This window comes from Argiope bruennichi, chromosome X1, assembly GCF_947563725.1.
Source record: "Argiope bruennichi chromosome X1, qqArgBrue1.1, whole genome shotgun sequence".
Classification (NCBI taxonomy): Eukaryota; Metazoa; Arthropoda; class Arachnida; order Araneae; family Araneidae; genus Argiope; species Argiope bruennichi.
The window spans coordinates 59,360,291-59,377,235 of record NC_079162.1 but is presented as its reverse complement, the minus strand read 5'-3'; the positions used below and the strand labels follow the sequence as shown (position 1 = coordinate 59,377,235).

At 29.0% G+C, this 16,945-nt stretch overlaps 1 protein-coding gene across 4 annotated transcripts in view; it reads right to left on the bottom strand.

Moving 5' to 3' along the window:
• The window catches only part of LOC129959045 (probable cyclin-dependent serine/threonine-protein kinase DDB_G0292550), a 39,015-nt gene extending 28,995 nt beyond the window's left edge, over positions 1-10,020 (bottom strand). For 2 of the 4 annotated variants that reach the window (XM_056071829.1, XM_056071831.1), the window contains exon 1: positions 9,947-10,020. The gene's annotated coding sequence lies outside the window, so the exon portion shown is untranslated. The remainder of the gene's footprint in view (positions 1-9,946) is intronic. The other 2 variants (XM_056071827.1, XM_056071833.1) reach the window with 1 other exon arrangement.
• Between the last annotated feature and the right edge of the window lie 6,925 nt (positions 10,021-16,945).

Genomic DNA, 16,945 nt, shown 5'->3' with positions numbered 1-16,945 from the left:
AAGTAAAAGCACTCATCTTAACGATCTACTGTTTTTCTCCACAACGTCTCATGTATTTTGTCAGGTGAGAGTATTTATGTTCTAAAAGTGAACGAAGGGTTCTTTCTTTACAGAAAATGACCTTCTACTTAGCACGCGATTTAACTATTTTGTAAAGAAGTCACGATATTAGAATTTCAGAAGAGATGTCGATTTGTTTTGCTTTCCACATTCTGATCAACTTACGCTAATATTGGAAAAATGCACTTTTCCAGAAAGGAGGTGAGAATGCTATAGTTTTGCTTGCATGGGAAACTAACTTTGAATTTCGGTATACTAAGCTAATATTGGAAAAACATAACTTTGTGAGAAGGGTACAGAATGCTATATTTTTTTAGACACAAGGGATATTGAAATTTCTGCTTACGAAGCTAATACTTGAAAAATGTAACTTTTATAAAGGATAAAGAATGCTGTATATATTTTTTTAAAACATAGGGAATTTTGAAATTTTAGTATAAGAATCCAGTATTGGAAAAGCATAATATTTGTGAGAGAGAGAATGCTATTTTTTTAAAGGAAGGGAATGTGGAAATTTTGGTATATGAAGCTCATAGTGAAAAAATGTAATTTTTTCGAAGGACATATATTTTTTAAAGCTAAGGGTCTAGTAATTTAGGCATAGAAAGGTAGCATTGGAAAAATGTAACTTTTTGAGAAGAATAAACAATATTAACATTTTTAAATATATGGAAAAACAGTGCTTTGCAGATTACCTTTCAATGATTGCCATAGTGACTGGTGATAGCATATTGTTACTTGATCAGAGGGTCGCTAGTCAGATGCCTAATTTAGTTTAAGAAGCGCCGTTTATTCAGACTTGGAATATATACCTTAAATAGGGGTTTATAAATCTTCCCATAAGTGGGGACAATTTATAGATAATGTTAAATCAGATACCGTCTGTGGTTTCTGACCAAGGCTCAAAATAACGAGATCCACATGTAATACTGTGGGTTTCAGAATCCTGCACTTATCTCTTAAGGGCGATTTTACTCGATAGAGATATGATACGCTGCCAGTAAAAAGAATGCTTTTCCGGAATTCTTTGCTAGGCGCAATTTAATTCATTTTTTCATTCTTTTCCATTGTTGATTTTTCATAATTTTTTTGGATTGAATTACTTTATTTCGTTCGTAAATGAGTAATTACGCATATTTCTTAGTGAAAAATAAATATTTCCTCCACAATCTATTATTTCACCCCTAACTACGGCAACCATTTTTGCAAACTCAGAGCAGATTTGTCATATTCAAAAGCATGGAGTGTTTACATATTAGATAATAAATTGTAACTCTTACGTATTACATAATAAATTGTAACTCTTACGTATTAGATAACAAATTGTAACTTTTACGTATTAGATAATAAATTGTAACTGCAGAATAACTTCAAAACAGAATGTCATTCTAATGTAAGTGTCAATGAATATACATTTGATTTCTGAAATACAGCAGCCTTCCCTAACTGAAGTTGCATTCTAATTTATATATTTTCATTTAAGAAAAATTTATATTTTGATGTGATAGATATTAGAAGCTTTATTCCAACACCCAGAATATGTATGTATTAAAAGAAGTAGAAAAATTTTGAACTTTCATATTTCAAGCTATCCATTTGATCATCATAAATCCTACACTGTTCGATAAGTGTCTTTCGAAAATTGTGCTTTTTTGAAACTTCTACCTTTTTAAGTCCTCTTCTGAATTATCTAATTAAATCGCAAATCAACTTTCTCTCGAACTTTTTTATTTTAGTTACAATTTTAGAGTAGATTTTAATAGTATATCGTTTTTGAATATCAGCTTCATTCAGCAAACGTCGATGAGGTTTTCTGGAAAGTATACTTTTTTTATTGCTTTCACCTATTTAAATCCTCTTCCGAATTTCAAAACTAAATAGGAAATCTGATCAATTTGCTCTCGGCCTGTTTTAGTTTCAGTTAAATTTTATCAATGTACCGTTTTTGAATACCAGCTTGTAAGTTTTTATGTTAGCACTGATTTGTTTTAATAAATCAAAATTTCTCTGCGTCATTTCTTTAGTTTTTGAATACCTTTGATGCATTAATAGAGAAGTTTTGAGAAATTAATTAAACTATGACATTATTTTCAAGATTAGCTCTTATGATTTAAGATTATTCTTCTTAGAAATATTTTGCTGAATTCTAAGTATTGTGAAATTGATTTTATTTATTTTTACAAGAACATAATTTTTATAAAATAATTGCTTTTATGACACAAGCTATAGCCTTCTTCAGGTTATTACTCGAGAAATAAAAAAAAAATGATGTACAGAAATTTTGATAAACAGTAACACAAATTGCAAATATTTAGCGACTTTCTTTATAAAAACAATTATGCATAATTAATTTTTGAAAGTTAAAGAAGATTTAAAAGAATTACACTATCAAAGAAATTTATTTTAAAATGTGCAAACATGTGTGTAAGTCGCAAATTAGCTTTCAATGCATTAAAAATTGTATACTTGTATGCAAAAAAAAACGTAGCCAAAATTTTATTTATATTGGACAAACATATCCAGATGCTTCTTTAAACATAATCTTTTGTCGAAACCATTTCAAAATAATGTTTACTTTCATTCAGAGAGGTTAAAATTACTTCAAAGCGTAATGAACAAAAGGAATTTATCAAATAGAAACTTAGAATATCCTATGACTCACCAGCAATTGTTTAATCTCATGTAAACAACTTCGGGGTTTTCGAAAATTTCTATTGCAGCACGAATGATGTCGTCAAACAAAAACTAAGAATATTATATGACTCATCAGCAATCCTTTTACATACACGACTTCGGGATTTTGGAAAATTTTTATTGCAGCAAGAATCAGGGAAACAGTTTTTTCCGTCCTTATTTAATTTATATTCTTTCCTCGAAAAAAATCCATAGAGGATTTTCATTCTAATAAATATGCACGACTCTTTTATCTGAAAAATGTTGCGCAATATACAGAAATTTTTATCTGCGTAAAGAATATTTTTCTTGGGAAAATACAAGATTTCTGTAAAAAGTTCGATTTATAAAGATTTTCAATACATGCCGATTCAACTGTATTCCTTGAAAATTCCAGATTTTAGCCAGCTTCTGGTGAATTTTCCGAATCCATAGAAGTCTTATGCTGAAGAAAGGGTGTCATTTATGAAAACATTTATTTTGAACGGGACATCGTTTCTTGGCCTGTGACTAAAAAGGCTTACCGCGGAAATCAGTTAAAAATATTGGGGTTTTATGTAAGCAGTTCAATAAATATTTGGTACAAAAAACATCAGAAAAACTTTTAACATACTGCAATCTTTAACCTTCTCAGCTCTTTAGATTTTGAGGTGAAAGAAGGTCGCTGTAATACAGGAAAATCATTTTGAAACTCATTTTTTAGAAGTCAATTCAAAGTCGTCTATAGATTCTTTATGACTTAATCTCACTTTTAATACTTTACAGTTAAGAGTAAAATACAAAAATTATGAAAGAGAACATTTAGATGGCGATAAAATATGTCTATTCTTCAGTAAAAATACGTTGGAAATAATTTTTTTTGTATGTAGGTACAAGCTAACTTCTACAGAATTTACTGTCGCAATTTCATCTTCAAAACACTCATCGTACGAACATTTTTCAGTTAAAAGAAAACAAAAAGAAAAATGGGCAAAAAATTAAATATGGATGACAGATGATAATAATGTCTCTGTACGTCTTGACAAACGGATGTACAACATATGACAGAACAGCCTTTGTTTGGGCACGTTTAAAAAGGTAAAGGATCGAAGAGTTCATTAAAATATTCAGAAAATGAAATCCCTTTAAAAAATCAAAATAAAGGAAAATTCAAAGGAAAGACCTAGATAAAAAATCTAGCGAACAACTTCAGATGTACTGCTGAAGACTGAGAACGTTCTGGAGAGACATTTGTAGTACCAGAAAGCACATGAAATGTACAGCATAATGATATAAACGTATATAATTTTGCATTATCTCTGGAAATTCATTCATTTTGTTTTCTGGTTCCAGTCAATTTTTTTGCATGGTATTTATTGCCAGTATTTACCAGTCTTTCAGTAACAACTATATCAAACTACTATGTTTCAATGCAGTCACAATTCAGTATTATTTTTTATCTAATGCTTTTTCAGTAGAGAGGCAGTGATATTCACGATCGCTTTATATAGTAAACTGGAATAAGTATCAGCATCAGAATTCACTTTACAGGCTTGAAAACTTTTAAATTATTTGAAAACTCGAAGACATTATTACCAAAATACAAGTAAAGAAGGCCCACTTGGCTTCAGTAAATACTTAACTGAAAAATACCTTATTCAGTTATGCAAATTTTCGCTTATGTTGCAGGAAAGAAGAGCAAATAAAATTTCTTTCAGAGATAGTTAAACAACAAAGCAATGATTTTCATTGAAACGCGCATTCCGTCTATCGACTTTTTAAATTCATGTAACTGAAAAAGCAGCCAAATACGAATCCGCAACCTGCTTCTTTGAATTCATCGAAACCTTTCACGGCACAACTTAAATCTCAGAGAGAAAAAGAAAAAAAAATTCTAACAGAAATCTCGACAAAAGCGCATTAATTTAAATAGGGCATCCATTCCATTTAATGATTTTTAAATGGTGATACTTATAAAGGCAGACAGATTCAAATTCAGGTCTTGCTTTTTCGAGCTTATTAGAGTCTTTCTTCTCGCATCCTAAAAAAGCACAAAGGAAAGGGAAAAATTTCTAAACAGCAAGTTTGATAATGACAATAATTTCATGAAAGCGCACTTGCAGTCTGCCGACTTTTAAATATTAAAAGTGCTATATGCTTCCTTTTAATATGCCGACTTTTAAATATTGAAAGTGCTATATGCTTCCCTTTAATATTCGACAATATTCGTTTTAGTGTTGGTGAAGTTAGCGATTAAAGCAATGTAAAAATATTTCTCTTATCAAAATTTGATTTTAATACGCCAAAATAACATTTTTAATCTGAAGAATAATGTGACGTTTGTTACATAACCTTAGAAAAGGAACGCAATCGAGTGTTTTTTTTTCCGGATGTGTAATATATGATAACTGGCATTCTGTTTTCTATAATAATAAATAACCATTATTCATAATTGTCAACATTGAGTGCGCCTTAGAGCGGTGACCTTTTATCGCGTTTCCGATCGTAATTTTGCGTTTTCAAGGTTTCCTTTTCAAAAGAAATGAAATAACTGGCATGTGTTAATAAGACTGGTTAATTTCATTCTGTGAAAATAATTTTTTTATTCTCAGAATATTTTACACAATACATGGAGTCAAAACATCTATCAGGAATAGAACAATAGATTAATGGAAAGTGAATGATCATAATCATAAATAAATAATTTCTGTTCTCTAAATGATTAACCCTGTATAAAAACTAGCGGTTCCATTGTTAGAGTTACGCTATTTGTTGAAGAGAACATTATTTTTTTAAGTCACCCGAATTCAGGTTCACGTTTTATAATAATTTGCCTGGAAAACAGCTACAAGCAAGAATGTGAAAACAAATTTGAGTAAAATGCAAAAATTGTAGTGACCCTTGTGAGTAAAAGGGAAGAATGGCAGCAATCTTTGGTTAATAGAAAAATTAAAAAAATTAAATCTACTTAAGATAGATTAAATTTTATAAGATTTTTAATTAAAGTGAATTACTGTAAATAAATTATCTCTCTTTTTCTAGAACAGACTTTTAAACATTGCAACCATCTTTTTAGAAATCGATTCTATAGCAACTTGATTTAGCCTCTGGAGATGGAATTTTTTTAGAAACGAATTTCACTCGTTCTTTTTGAAGGAAGTTTTATGGAAAAAAGAAAACTTTGATGAAGGGGGAAAAATCCATTTATTATTAAATATAAACTATTTTTAATGCAAAACTTGATGAACATGTTAAGCCCACATCACATTTTTGGACCTTCAAGATTTTGCCTCGACTCGCCGAAAATTGATTGATGGCCTACAGTTTTAGAAGTCCTGTTCTAGATGATTATGCCGCTGAAAGAAGTGTTTTCTCTCCCCCTCCCTCCTTTTCTCCTCCTTCTTTTTCTTTCTTTCTGTTTTTTTAGGTTAGGTTTTTAGGTTAATAACGATTCTTGTTTAAAAAGATGAAAGAAATTTGAAAAGATGAATTTAAAAGAATATTTTTTGGTCATCCTCATTCAGATTTAAATATTTTTATTCAATAAAAAAATATTAACCGAGGTCTTTTGGAGCTATCTAGGCACAAAGCACTACAATCACCGACTCTAAAGCAAAGTAGTTAAACTGAAATTTAATAAAATTTCCCTAGTTTCACTACAAATGTTATTGATTCAATATTTCCACGAAATTTTTATTTGCCAAAGGTATTATAATAAAAAAAATCGCATCCTCAAATTCAAAGTAGCCGAAAACAATTTATATGCATAAGTTATTTAATTTTGTTTTAAATCGATGTATTCCTTTGTTATTTCTTTATCTCTGAAATGTCTTCAAGTATTAAAACAACATTAATATATCGCAATGTAGAAGTAATTACTTTTGTTTTGGTTAACGACGCAAATTGTATTACAAAATTTTCTTTTTGAATTTAATCGTAGATTTTTAATACATTTGTAACCTTCAGAGTTGTGACTGAAGAAATATTGGGATCATATCTTACTTAAAAACGGCACAAAAAATATTAATTTCTGATAGAAATGGAAGGAGTTTCTGTTTTTCTCAGGCATAGTAATATTTCAATTAATTTATGCATGAAATATATTATCTTCATGAATTAAAGAAAATCTTGTGAGGTTATTGGATAAAGCTTAAAAAAATCCTTGTTCAAATTTATTGTGTAATGCTTTTAACAATCAGAGATAATACCCCTATAGTTTATATGACGGTTATGATAATCTGTAAGTCATTCTGCAGAGGAGTTAAGAGTCGAGTTTCCAAATGACAATCGGTCTCAATGAAGAAATTTCATGTGACGTCACAACCATATAACAAACTTAACTTCCCATGCCACCTAATATTTAACAGACCATTTTCGAAGCGTTTTTATTCTTGGACAATGCGCAACAGCCTCCAAAATTAAATTATCTCAGCACATTTGATAAGTATCAAGCGAGTATATACTGATCAATACTTCTTCTCTTCTTAAAACCACGAGGGGGCGGCGGGAAGTTGAAGCATAAATAAACATGTTAGCAAGTATAACAATGGTGTGAGGTCGAACAATCTCCATTTTAATGACAGAACATATATAGTACAAATGGGGTATGACCGTAGAATATTTCCGATGTTTCCGTCCTGACAGTTAAGTTCCACTCCCCCACTTTGCTCCTATGTTGTCGTGACAATGGTCATTCGTATCACCCCGGATGCTTAGGCAAGCAAGGTGACAGGATGTAAACTCAGCGTCTGGTCCTAATCTTTTAAAACTTTTTCAGATGGCTCATCAAATCTACGGGTGAAAAGTCGCCGGATAAGTAAATGGAAGGTATAGCATTGGTAGTGAGGTTGTATTGGACCATCTCCGATGAAAGGAAGTTCATCGTTTGTTGGTGCATAAGCCAATGATGTCAATTTAGTAGAAGACCATAGTATTTATGTTGCTAGGTGACCGAACCATTAAATGACCCGGTTTTCTAGTCAAGATGAAGGACATTGTTTATGGTACTGAACACTATTCTGAAGAATATATACCGAATATATACTGAAGTTTATATACTGAAGAATACTATTAATCATCTAAGTTTTCTGTCAGAAAACTCATAGATATAATTTTATTGGTACTCTCATGCGTGGGGTAATACATAGTTTTAGTAGGATATATGCAACAAATTTAAAAGGGAATCTATGTAAGGAGATATTTTCATCTCATGGTATGCATGAAATGATTGTTGAATTTCTTAAAACAATCTATTATAATGGATTGGATTAAAAAGTTTTCACCATTCTTTCTTTCGAACACTATCTAACATAAATAAACACTAAAATTTTAAAGTAAACATGAAATTCGAATTGTTATAAGTACTTATCTTCATCACTTATGATCACTTCATGTTCATTCATCATTTTTCTACCTTAATGTAAGTAAATTTTCCAATTAAAATGAAGATGAACTGATTTTAATACATAAAAAACATTATATTGTCATTTAACCTTCAAAACCTACATATTATGACTGTCATTTCATAAAGCTTTAGCAACAAAAACCTCAAATCGTGCAATACTCGACTAGGTTTTCATTGAAATAATACCTTTTAAAGCTGTCATTTTTGCTTCCACTTTGCTGAAACGTAATTGAATATTAATCTGATTACTTAAATTCATCAAATATGAGCGTTTTGAACTCTTGAGTTCATGATTTTTGCACATTTCACCAAATCATTCAATCTGAATAGATCTTGCCACTTTTCTGAGAAAAAAGAATCGGTGAAATTGTCATTATTCAACCACATAATTTGATTTCGAAAACTCAGTGGCAAAAATTATATTTTCTTTTAGATTACTAGCCATAAACTCATACCAGCCTATGAACGAACGAAATTGCTATGAACGACAAACGACAAAACACTCTATTCCACTGTTACCAGTTTTAATTAGCGAAGAAAATATCTCACTGAATAATCGAAAGCTCTTAGTTTCGTTTCATCATCATCTGTGCAAAAGCAACGACATTGAAATAGTAGGTTAACTATGGAAAATTGAAATATGGCATTAATATTTAAGCAGAATATTATATTCAACAACAACAGCAATAAAAAGAAAAACTAAGCAAAAAAAAATATTTACTTATAGACAATGAATTTATTTTTGTATTTCAATGCAGTCAACTCATGCTTAACATACTGTGATATATGCAACATGCGGCAACTCAATTTAATTTTGGAATTCTTTGCGCATATTTCTCCAGCAAAAGTACGTAAAATTATAGCGTACCAAGAGATAAGGCGAATTTATATTTTTCATATGATTAGGAAATCACGTGAATTGACTGCTGTGTTATTTAAATCAAGCTCCAATTTAAAAGCAAACATAAATATCGCAATCTTATATAGGAATATTAACAACAAAATCTTATTTCAATAGTTTAAAAATTACAGCTGGCAAAGCACACCGCAAATTAAAATAAATGATTAAAAAAAAAGGCATTCAAAAATGTTTTCGAAATAAAGAAGTAATATCTTTTCAAAACTATATTAAAGTAAGTCATTTTTAAAGTAGGCATTGTGAGCTTAATAATTTCTTTTTAATTTAAATCTAATTCGATACATCGACAATTCAATATAATAAGAAATTATTTAGGCAGCTTTACTAGGGATGTAATGACAGGTCGTTAGTTTAGAATGAATGCTTTAACATGCAGTGACATGTTTTTTTCAAACGAAATTAATAAATTTAATTTCAAAGTTCAGTCAGAGTTTGCTCTTTCTCTTTGCTAATAATATAACTATATAACACAAATAAAATAAGTATGAAAGAATAAAAAAATCTTGCATGTTGCAGAAAACTGCACATTTTTCGCTATATCAGAATAATTAAAGTTAAGCAGAATCTTTTGAATTAAGAGAAAAGAATGAAAGAAGGATATAATAATTAAAGAAACAAATATTAAAATAATAATCCCTGATAAATAACTAAAATTTTATGTATAGGGATTATTTTTAAGATAAAAATGTGCACACAAAAAGAAATTATTGATTACAATCTAAGAAATAATAAACGAAATCGAAAGTTTGTAAATGCGATTTAAAACAAAGTGGTGGTTTTTATTTTTGTGTATAAAAAAATAAAGCGTAAAGAATCGATAGCTTTTCGCCACTTGCTTTGCTACAATAAAAATAATGTTCTTTCCCAAGCAGCATTTTCAAGAGTATAAATAACAAAAAGAGATAACGCACCTGTTATATGGCAGAAGCAGCGACAGGAGAATCGAAAATGAGCGGCATTCTTAGCCGCGAAATCTCTACATTTGACTGATCGACCAAATACATCATTGTAAGTTCTGGAGTGACAGTGCGCATGCGTCAGCTAGAGCGGAAGAAACAAAGAGTCGCGTGATGCGAACTAGGTTATTTTGAAACAGTTAATAAATTTTTTCCCCAATCGGTATTTATTTCCATATCTTTACTCTTTTACTTCAGAATGCTTATAGAAATTTATTTTAAACAAAATTTTAAATGTTTTTAAACGGAGAAAATTGTAGAGAAAATAGTTTTGAAAGGTGAAAAAAATATAAAACCGAAATTGAAGCGAAGTATTGTTATGCGTTGAAATGTTTTTACGGACAACTATATTATTAGCATTTTTGTTTCTGCTGATTTATTGTTATTGATTAATATATTAACAGGCGAAAATTAAAATATTTAAGATATTTCAATCATATTCAGGTGAACTAACAAAATTAAAAAAAAAGGCTTTATTTCATCACTGGTGAAAAATACATAGTCATTTCTGAAAATATCTATTTGGTATTTTACTGATACTATACTGATTTGCCTACCTTTATTTCCATTCTTGATAATGCTTATAAGAATTCAAGTTGAGAAAATTTCAGTTGTTTTTAAAAGAAGAAAAAAGGTTTGGCTACTTTATGGGATGGAAAAAGAAGTAAGTTTATAAATTATGAAACTGAAGTCAGGTCTTAATTTCAGAACTTATCATTATTGTTTATTTATGTACGTAGATAGTTGTTGCTGAATATGAACAATCTTATATTATTCTTATGAATAAAGCGCTCATAATATTTCAGCCATTTTATTGTTGTACATGTTAATTGACGACAAAAATCTCAATATTTAATCGTCCGATGACAGTTACAAAATCACTTCTTAAGACGGTGTGTTGTTTATTGATGGTATAAAATTACTTTGGATGAGACAGCTAAAATCTTATTTTAATGATTATTGGTAGAATTGATGGCATGTGCAATACATGGTTAAAGAAGGCGTTGTTCGATGTCGTGTCGCTAAAGGCAGATGCAAAAGTTTTCACCTGCGCTATCCCTCGCTTTTTGGTTATTTTATTTCTTACGTTAGTCATTCATAAAGCAATATTTGATGCGTTAATCTAAGTTTCATATCTAGTATCGGAAGCTTATAACAAATAATAATGTTTCAACAATAAATAATAATTACAAAATTTATAAATTCAAACGATAATAAATTGATGCCGGTAATTTAAACATCCTTAATTTTTTACACACCTTGTCGATTAAAAAAATACTCTTTTTAGAAATTAGGAACGTAATAAATGAACTAAAAGCGCTTACATGTGAATAAATTTTAATAAATTATATTTAAAAAAGTTTAGAGTTAAATGTGGCTGTTCGAAAAGTTTTAGTGAACATGCGAAAACGAAATCGTTTTTCTTATTCGTATTTGTTATTAAGAAATTTATTATTGACACATATAAATGCTTTCGCGACCTATCTGAAATCTGGACTGACGATATAAGGAATCCTGATAAAATACTTTTACTAGTACACTATTAATTTTATTACATTACGAATAAATGTATTTAATATGAAATTTTTGACATCTTTCTGATTTCTATATGTTTTGAATATAGGACAATTGGAGTGGACGTATGTATAATTACTATATTTAACGAAATCATTGTTTAAAAAAATAAATACATATTTTAATACTAAATCTCACCACAAATTAAAATTATTTCCAAGTACTAATTTTGAAATTTTGATATCGTATTTTTACATTTTTTCAAAATTTGAATACTGATTTTCTTTACTTAATTGTATGTGTTTTTATTCGCAAAAGTCAGAATTTTTTTCCAAATTTAAAAATTTATCCAAACATATGGATAGATTTTTAAATTTGTAAGCAGCTTACTGAATCTGGTCAAGCAAAAGTGTCTTAGAGTGGGGACATTTACTTTTACGATACCACTCAGTATAGTATTTGCATGACACTAACTCAATCATTTCCATATATAAATAATTTCCTATCGTTTTTGTAAGGTATTTAATTTGTTACATTTTTACAATTTTAGTCATTGAATTTTAATTAGTAAGCTATGATATTTCAAAGTTCCATGCCTTGAAACAATTATTTCCTTTTATTTATAGTTAAAATACTTTCAAAGACGACATGGTGAATGTAGTTAATCTGATTACTCTAATAATCTTAAAAAATCACCTTATAAATGAGTTTAGACTTAATGAAAAAAAAAAGAATAGATTGACCCAACAATCTCAAAGTATTTTAAAAATAATGGTAATTTTGTCCTCTCAACCATATTTATCAGATTACAAGCTTTCGTGCTGCAAACAGAAACTGGAACGTTGACAAGTTTTCGAATTCATGTATAGTAATATTTAGGAAGCAATTATCATATAATTTAAGTTTATTATAACTAAAGCTTTAACCTGAATTTACACTATTTTCTACAGAGCAGGCAAAATGATGGATTTTTATTTCATTTTTTTTTGTGAAAACAAAATTATTGATATTGATTGATTAGTTGAAATCATGTATCTAAAAGATGATTTAGAAAACAGAGAACAATTTCAGATAATACTAAAACAGAATATAAAATTATCACCAGAAAAAATATAATGTGAATAAGGTTACACAGAATTTCAGAAAAATGTTTCCTTCTCCTTATCTGGTAGCTAAAATGAACATGAATTAAAATACGAGGCGTTGCTTCTGTTAGAAGAATGAATCTGATTTCATTTCATGAATGTTAACGACAAAATATTCAAATATTTTCTATTTCAGTTTTCTAAATGTAGCCTTCTTCCTTTATGATTAAACCGAATTAGTGTAAGTCTTATTATGATTGTCAAAATTTATTGCTCAAAAACTATTATACTAAGACATCTGTTTCTTTTTGTAAATTGTAAATTCCTTAGTGAACTCTGTAAAGAGACCAATTAGTTAAGGAAATTTCTTCGTGTGCACTCTTGATTGCTCGAAAAATGTCAAAATACTATTCTAGTTGTCACTATAGATTGTTTTCTAGCTCTAGATATAACATTTTTCAAATTTATTGCTCAAAAACTATTATACTAAGACATCTGTTTCTTTTTGTAAATTGTAAATTCATTTGTGAACTCTGTAAAGAGACCAATTAGTTAAGGAAATTTCTTCGTGTGCACTCTTGATTGCTCGAAAAATGTCAAGATACTATTCTAGTTTTCACTATAGATTGTTTTCTAGCTATAGACATAGCATTTTGCAATACCTGGCTATCGCGAAATGGCATAGCAGACATCCACAAAAGCATCTAAACTCCCCTTAAACAAAAATAGCTGCTTTCATTTCATGGAATCACAAAACGCATTCCCTCAACTCTGTCTTGTTAAAATTAAAATTTTATTCATTCTTACAGGAGTAGATTAGCTATATTATTTCAATTATATAATACTAACGTTTTGTAATGAAGGTAAGACTTTGCGCTCGCACTGCATTTCAGATAAACAAGGGTAAGATTTTTTTTTTTTAATCTAAAGAGTTTCTACTGTTCTAACAATTATCTGTTAGAGAAAGATTGATTTTGACTGAAGTGAATTTAATTGTTTATTTTATTTGCTATTTTAGCATCTATCAAACGATGTCAACTTTTCTTTAAATTTCCATCAAATTTAGAAAGAAAGATGCAGCTACGCCTTTTTTGTAACAATAGGTGTAGGTACATCTTCTTTTCTAATATTTTTAACGCAATGAAGCTGACAATTTTAAATATTTTATTTTTAAGAACTCGTTTGAGAATTCACCAAATTCTACGTTGGAATTTTCGAAACTCTTTAATTATTCAAGCACAGGGTTTCTTAGACTTTTAACCAATCTTAATTCCTTTAAGGAAGAAGAATTAAAAAACAAAAACCGCTACCTCATCAGAAAAGTAAAAACGTTCCCAAAATTGGAAACTTATTAAGAAAATAAAACACTAATTATTAATAAGAAGATGGGAATTGAATAAAGAATAATTATTTAGAAAGTTTTAATCAAACTGCTAGATAACAGCAATTTATTTTTGGCTATTAATGTTGAAGAACTTACAAAAAATAAAAAATGACACGTGACAAATTTTGTAAGCTTAGTAAACTAATCTCCAGTTGCGAGTCTCTCCCTAAAATTTAAGTAGCTTCGTCCTAAAAGAATAAATTTTTATGAATTACGTTAAAATTATTAACAACCAATTCTTTCGTTTCAAATTTGTTTATTTTAAGAAGTTAAAGCTAGTCCCTCAGTCCCCCCCCCAAAAAAAAAGAATTAAAAAAAATTCCTCTTGATTAATTTTTCATGAATTATAACAAAGTTTTCAGTTGAATTTTGAATACCTTAAAAATTTTAAGTAATAATAATAAATTATTAACCTTGCTTATTGTTTCTTATTTTAAGAGATAATAAATAGTACAGTCGTCAAGGATTTTGTTGCTAAAGCGCATTGGCGGCTTCTGTACCATACCAATTATGGCCCTGATATTTATGTCCACTGCTTGGTATGCTTAAAATTTTAACAGCATGGATATATTAACAGCCGTTTAAATGCTTGTTATCTTTTTAAATCCCTATAATTGCAGCTGTTGTGAACAAGCAAATAAATATCATTTGATTACAATCTTTAAACGCTTGACAGCATTTTTTCAAAGAATTTCTCAAGTGCTGCTGTGCAATTTGCTTAAGCTTACTTGTTCTTTATGAGATAAATGCAGCACTTCCTCTTTTTTTAAAAAGGAAGACGCAATCTTCATGAAAGTATTTTTATACAATGCTGAAAACTACTCATAATGATGGAGATCAGATATATTGGAATAAACTATACTGACGCAGCGTTTTTCTGCGCAGTGAATTGTGGCACTGGGTGTTTTCTCTTAGACAGTCAACGCAGGTACAATGCATAACAAATGAGAATATTCTTGCGTACAACGTAAATCTGAGTCACAAGGTCAGCAACTGCTATTGTATTTGTAGGTATTCTTTTTACAATCCAACAACGTCATGTTTTAAATGCAAGGTAATTAACTCTTTCACTGTTTAAAAGCAGTGATGCATATTTTTATCGGATTTTGATCGAAGTCATTAATAGTTTCGGTTCTTATTTCAAAAGAATATCCGAAATAAAAATTTGAAAATGGTTTTGTCAGATGATGTTCAAAGTAATAGCAGCTATGTTTTCATTATTTTCTTCAGGAACATCTGTCGCTTTTATCCAGAGAAGTTGAAACTTTGTTTTCTTTTTTCTGAATTTTTATTTCAGGTGGTTGTTATTATTCGCCGTAAATTATCAATAGTACGTTAAATAAATAAATAAAGCATAAGAACATTAGTTAATATTAACAAATGGAGTTCTTTAAATAATTTTTTAATTGTTTAACAATGTGAGCAAGATAATATATCTAGTAGGTAAGCAATTACATAATTTTTAAAAATTGTTTTAAAAAGACATATTTGAATATTTATATGGATATAGATATAAATGTGTTAGGTTAATAAATTTCGAAATTCTCCAGAAATATTCAATACACAATCTTGTCCAATTCCCCAAAGTTAAACTTTCTTATCTTGAAATAATGCCTTGTGATAAAAGATTTTTTCCTTTTCCAAGGAAAATTGGGAAAACTTTTGATCATTTTTTTTATGTCCATATCAATATAAATTTTCTTGCTATAACCTTCTTAAAGCTAATAATATTTATACAAGCCAAAGTAAATTTTAAAATCATGCAAAAAACACTTGGCTACAAATAAACCCAATAAGATTTAAAAATTTTTAGTTAGATATCAGGCAATAGCGGAACCAAAATGCTACAAAAACTCTTTCAGTGTTATTTTTAACATTTAATTTCCTAGAATATATTGAATATTTTTCACAGTTTCATAGAAATTGAATAAAATCTCTATTCTATATTTATTTGGAGAAATAATGAATGAAAGCTGTGAATTTTTGAAAATTATTTCGTTGACTGATTTCAGATATAAGAGTGACAACAGAAACGCAAATCATTTAACTAATTTAATCATCCCTGTTACATTGACTAAATTGCGTGAATCATCAATAATTGCGTCAAAGTATGATTTTTAATACGGGAAAAAAGCCATTATTTACTCTTTTGTAATAATAAGCCATGAATTCTGACCAAGAAAATTTGTCTTTCTCATTGCTGTTCTATGACCGATTCATTAAGTTTCAGTGAACTGCAAGGACTTGAACGCGGTTCAAGGTGAGAAGAGTCCAATTATCATACGGGTAGTTGAAGGACAAGGTTGAAAATACAATATCTGCAAATAGATGAATTCCATGAGAGATGCAGGCAGATTGATGAATACACTTCAAATAAATAAATAATCCATAATAAAAAATTTGTAGTACATGTATCTGAAGTAGAAAAAGGTAAAAGAATGCAGTAGTTTAATTCGATTTCTAAATTGGGATGAACTCCACGTTTTAAACCTTTTTTAGAGTAGGGGGAAAAACTACTTTTGGAATTATGATTATCTATCAGTCCGTCTAAGTGTATGTGAACAAGATGTCTCTAAAATGTAGAGCGCTAGATACATGAAATTTGATATATAAATTTAACATCAATTTTGTAGATAAGTATGAAATTTTGGATTAAATTCTTCTGCCTTTCTTAGGCATGTAAACGCAATAACTCAAAAACAAATCTAGATAAATGAATTATGGTGTGTGGTCTTGATATCAAAATTATATATCTATATTTTTGATCCAATCGGCGTAAATGAAGAGGCATTCCCCCATCTATTATTTTCACTCTAATATAAACATAAACTGTGTCATATTTGTGAGTACACAAAAGCAGAGAATACTCCTTTGGTCATATAAATATTAATAATATTCCTTTAATAGGTTTACCCTTAAAAAAATAGCAAAAGATATATAATTTTTTAAAACTAATTATATTTTTAGATG